Source organism: Lithobates pipiens, unplaced genomic scaffold (genome assembly GCF_037356315.1).
Source record: "Lithobates pipiens isolate NorthernLeopardFrog02 unplaced genomic scaffold, aLitPip1_a1.2 Scaffold_13, whole genome shotgun sequence".
Lineage (NCBI taxonomy): Eukaryota > Metazoa > Chordata > Amphibia > Anura > Ranidae > Lithobates > Lithobates pipiens.
The window spans coordinates 482,433,300-482,439,299 of NW_027507718.1; positions in this window are offsets into that span (position 1 = coordinate 482,433,300).

The following is a 6,000-nucleotide window of genomic DNA, read 5'->3' on the forward strand; positions in this document are numbered from 1 at the left end:
CTACACTAGTAAACAAAAAGTCCCAGAAGAAGGCCTGGTCTAAAAGTGGTTAAAGGAGGGGAAAGTACTTTTGTCAGCAGGTCCCCACACTTTCTGCTTTCTTGCCTAAGTGAGAATGACACCCCCCACCACTCAAAGCCTCTTTGAGATATTAACATCACACAACCCAGGCGGCATTAAGGCAATCCCAGTGTTGCACTGGGCAAACTCCATCACAACATGCATGGACCTTGGCATGTCATAAGGGAACCTGCTAAAAGAACCAGAAAGAGACATCCGGACTTCTAATGACATCAGAAGAGAAGATGGCAGCATGTCCTGGAATGCAGAGATTACACCAGAAAACTCTGCATTGGCTGAGTTTTTTTTAAGACAAATAAAAAGGGGCGGTGAAGCTCTTCTTTAAGGGAAATACGTCCTTTTCTTCAACCAAGATGCTATCAACACTACGAGATAAGCCATATCTGATCCTCCTTTCATAACTGCTCTCCATTGATCTGCAGAGAAACTGCAAAGGGTTCTGAACACGTGCCTGGCTCCTGGAATCTATCCTTTCATAAAAGGGTATCCTTCTACTTGTGAGCCACATGCTCCACCTAATATAACAACATTACAACATGTCACTACACCACCCCTCAACCTTCCCCAACATGTCTGCCAAAGCCAATACCTTGTGGAAACATTTACTTTGCACTTTGGCCTTTCTAGCCATGTTGTGAGCTGCCTTGCCAAACAAGTCCCAGCCGCCCTGATCGCTCCAGTACAAAGGTCACTACATCATATCCAAAATGTATTTAAGAATTACAGAACATACTGGTCTTCAAGAGGTCAGATAGAAAAGAGTTCTGCAAGGAAAAGAATGGACACCAGACCCATATTCTACCCCCTAATAATAGCAATGCATTTCAGTGCTTGGCTTAGTTGCTACCTCTGGAAGCCCAGCCAAAGCCAAGTCCTCTCGTTACGTCCACCCCTGACTACAGTGCATGGACAAAGCGCAAAAATCCATCATGCTTTCAACCAGAAGTCTAACCAGCCCCTGAGAATATCGGGAGTAATACCCTCAAACAGCAGAAGGGTTCACGATGTTCCAGCAAACTTGACATAAAATAACAGAAATAGCTGAAGACTATAATTACACCCTCATTTTAGTTTTGATTAATGGGAACTCACTTGGTAGTTCTAGGAAGTAAACAAAGCAGATTATAATTAGAAATTCCCAGATTAAAAAAAGAAACAAACATCTGCCAGACAGGAAGCAAAATTGTGAAATTCTTCATTTTAAACCAGATCAATAGTTCTCAGGAAATCCTTTGTGGATAAATGAGAAGTGCAGGTTTACATAAAAACAGGCATACCTAGATGACTGCAGAACCAATCTGTCCTCCGCTGGCTCTACACCGAGAATTTAGCTATCAAGGACCCCTGATCACTCAGTTCTCGGTCTTCTCTGCTCTGCCCCTCCAGCACTAACTGGAGCACTGGGCTGTGGAGGGGGCAGGAGGCTGGGCCAGCTGCCAGTCAGGAATCTGGGTGGGTCCTGACATTATTGTTGGGATACCTGCAGAGCCTGGACCGGCACAGGAGTGCACACCTATTTTATAGTCTTATGTAGAGACCATTTTAATTTAAAGGTGTAAAGTCTTATGTATAGAGTATACTGTAATGTTGTCACACAGTCATGTCATGTTGCCTAAAAATTTAAGTATAAATAAAGGGAAAAAATGATTTTGAATAGAATGGAGAGGGAATGAAACACCTATTTCTATTCCCGCTCAGGGAGAATCACTCCCTCTATTTGTTCGGTTTAACATTATCACCAAGAGTGAAAGTGAACCTCAAAATTTTGGGTTGTCACAAAAGCAGAAATAAAGGGGAAATCTTCTAATGGGGACAAGCAAGAATCACCACACTTTAAAGGGATTTCCTCTCGCTTCCCATTTTGGCTGTGAGACAGGAAGTGAAGGTAAATCTCCCCAATGGCAATAGTCATGTAGGGGGTGTATTATTTTATGGATAGTGTGTAAAAAAGTTGTATTATGATCATCTCCAGTGATCAGTCATGTAAGGGTGTAATGTTCTATGAGTAAAGTGTTATAGAATTGTATTAGGAAATTTTTCAATAATAAAATCCAGTTGGGGGTGTACAGAGTGTAAGAGTTGAATTATGATCATGTCCAGTGGTCTGGTAATGTAGGGAGTATATTATTTTATGCAGAGAGTGTGATAGAATTTTTTTGTGGTCATGCTCAGTGGCCGGTCATATGCGAGATATTATTGTATGTACAGAGTGTATTATGGTAATGCCCAGTGGTTGGTCATATTATTGCAGAGCAGTGGTCTCCAAACTGCAGCCCGAGTCTGTGTTCTGTCAAAAGAGCCAACTCACCAAAATCTTCAATTACGTCACTTCCGGCGACTCTCCAGCAGCAGTAATTGCAGATTTTGACGACTTGGCTGTTTTCAGAGAACCTCGGCAGTGTATACACTACAGTACAAGATGAGTTGGCTGTTTGGATAGAACCCCGACTAAGGAGTAAAAAAGTTGTCGCCTCCTTGGAGGCGGCCATGTTGTTGGTTACTAGCGGGTGGACTAACAATGTCCACTCATATTGTGTATACTCTGCCGGTGTTCCTTGAAAACAGCCAAGTCATTGAAATCTGCAATTACTGCTGCTGGTGAGTCACGGTTGGAGATTTTGACAAGTTGGCTCTTTTGACAGAACACCGAATGTGGCCCCTTGCTTGTCTTTGCCTTGAGGCACTATTCCTCCTACTGACACCAATTATGAGGCACCATTGCTTTCACTGACACCAACAGTGGGGCACTATTGCTCCCATTAATACCAGTGATGGGGCATCATGCATCCGCTGACACCAAAGACGGTGCACTGTTCCTGCCACTAATACCAATGATGGGGACATTATTCCTCCTCCGACTGACCACATTTTTTTAAATCCCACTGACCACCAAGCTTGAGACATTGTGGATTCCCATCAATGCTGGCATTGGCCACAGTATGGCCCACCTAAATTCTGAAAGGCCGGAAACTATCCTTTTCTTTAGGAAGTTTGGAGACCCTGTTCTAAAGTGTATTAGCGTTATATCATGATAATACAGAGTGAATGTTCGTGTAGGAGGTATATTATTCCATTTATAGAGTGTAATAGAGTTGTGTTATGATAATGCACAATGGCCGGGTCATGTAGGATATGTATTGCTCTAGAGCTGCCTTTCTCATCATTTTTTCAGCATATAGGAACCCTTAAAGTAACTTTCCAGGCTCAGGGAACCCCTGACAATAGTTAAGGTATCTACAGGTTATGGTGAATTAGTGTGAAGATCACTAGGAAATATTCTCCTTATGCAGTGTATACATGACCAGACTTTTCAACAGCAAAGGTCCGATGGAAGGAATCCGTCTCTGACAATTCGACCATGTGTGGGCTTCATTGGACCTTTGGAAAAATCAGACGGACTTTAGATTCAGAACATGTTTCAAATCTTTCCGACGGACTCAAGTCCGGTCGAAAAATCAGTTCGTGTGTATGCTAGTCCGACTGACGAAAACCGACACTAGGGCAGCTATTGGCTACCGGCTATGAACTTCCTTATTCTAGTCCGGTCGTATGTCATCACGGTCAAATCCATCGGACTTTGGTGTGATTGTGTGTGGCCAATTCCAGTGGAACTCCGCTGAAAAGTCAGTCAGGAAGGACGTCGGACCTAGTCTGCCGGAAAGTCCGGTCGTGTGTACACAGCATTACAGTTTTGGTCATTCATAAGAATCCCACCCTTACAGAAAGCTGAAAGAACATTGATGTCAGTGGTTACTCAGCTGAGAGGCAGAGGTTGTGCATTGCTCAAGGAAACCTTGGCAATGTCTGGAGGAACCAAAGGGTTCCATGGAACCCAGGTTGAGAAAGGCTGCTCTAGAGGGTAGTACAGTTATATCATGATAATAAGGAGTGGTTGGTTTATAGGAGGTGTATTATTTTATGTACAGAGTAATAAAGTTGTGTTATGATAATGCACAGTGGTTGCTTGGGTCATATAGGAGTTATAATATTTTATGTATAGAGTGTAATGGAGTTATATCATGATAATATCCTATAGTTGGTCATGTAGTAGGTGGATTATCTACAGAGTGTTATAGAGTTGTGTTCTGATAATGCACAATGGTCAGGTCATATAGGAAGATGTATTTTTCTAGAGTGTAAAAGACAATGTGCTAAAGTTTTATGATGATAATACCAATTGGTTGGCCATGTATGAGCTGTATGAGGTGTATTATTCAATATACAGAGTGTGGTAGAGTTGTATTGTCATTATGTCCTGAGGTCGGTCATGTAGGAGGTATATTATTCTATGTATAAAGTGGAATAGAGGTAAATCATGATAATAACAAGTGGTTGGTCAACTAGGAGGTGTATTATTTTATATATAGAGTGTGAAAGAGTTATATTATCATAATTTCCAGTAGTTGGTCAAGTAGAAGGTATTTTTATCCATGTACAAAGTATAATAGAGTTATATAATACTCAGTTATCTGTCATGTAGGATTTGTATCATTCTACGTACAGAGTGTAATAGAGTTATATCATGATCATACTCAGGGGTCGGTCATGTAGGATTTGTGTTATCCTTTGTACAGAGTGTAGTAAAGTCGAATTATGATTATGTCCAGTGGTTGGGTCATGAAAACGTTGTGGTATTCAATGTAGAGAGTAATAAAGTGATATTATAATAATGCCAAGGTCAGATCATGTAGTAAGTCTACTATTCTATGTATGGGGTGTAATAGAGTTGCATTATGACAAGGCCCAGTGTTTGGTAATGTAGAAAGGTAGAAGGTATACATAGAACAATTTCTGTTAAGGTGACAAATGTCATCAGGCAAGATGTTGGTGTGATTTTCTCCATTGGGAACCCAGACACCAGTCCTAACCCTCGCCCACTGTATTAAAAGCTAAAAAAAAATAATAATAATTGTCTGGAGTTCCACTTCGAGGAGAAGGGAGCTCAGGTAGATCCTTGCACCAGACCATTTTTGCTCTTGACGCAGGACCGGTGCTATCACTAGGTTGACGTCACTCATATTTAATGATAGCGGTTAGAAGGAAATCATAATATGTCTTTTCACTAGGGTGGAGACTAAAATTGTGTGCGGGTCATCACAGAACTGAAGGCAGGCACCGTACACTGCAAATCATATTGTCCCCAATGGGAGCACTTTGGGTCACATTTGGTGTTGAAAATGACATCAGGGCAGCTGTACAGCAGTAGTTAAGTATAATTTATTTTGGGTGGGTAGATGCTTTTAAGTAGTCTATGTACCCTTCACAATGATTCATCACTAATAAAAGCTGCTTTCCATAACGTTAGCATATAATTACCTGTTGTTAATGAAAATACCATATTTATTCCCACACTCATGTATACCATATTCAGCAAAAAATACAGCGGAAAAAAAAAATAGTATTCTTCTCTAGGAAACATTAGTGTGTGCGTGTACTATATATATTTATAATACATACAGTATATATACAGTGCCTTGAAAAAGTATTCATACCCCTTGACATTTTTCAAATTTTGCCATGATGCAACCAAAAACATAAATGTATTTTATTGGGATTTTGTGTGATAGACCAACACAAAGTGGCACATAATTGTGAAGTGGAACAAAATGAGAACTATTTTTAAAAATTTTTTTACAAATAAATATGTGACAGTGTGGCGTGCATTTGTGTTCAGCCTCCCTGAGTCGTCAATACTGTAGCACCACCTTTCACTACAATTACAGCTGGAACATTTTTTTGGGGATGTCTCTACCAGCTTTGCACATCTAGAGAGTGACATTTTTGCCCATTCTTCTTTGAAAAATAGCTCAAGCTCTGTCAGAATGGATGGAGAGTGTCTGTGATCAGCAATTTTCAAGTCTTGCCACAGATTCTCAATTGGATTTAGGTCTGGACTTTGACTGGGCCATTCTAACACAT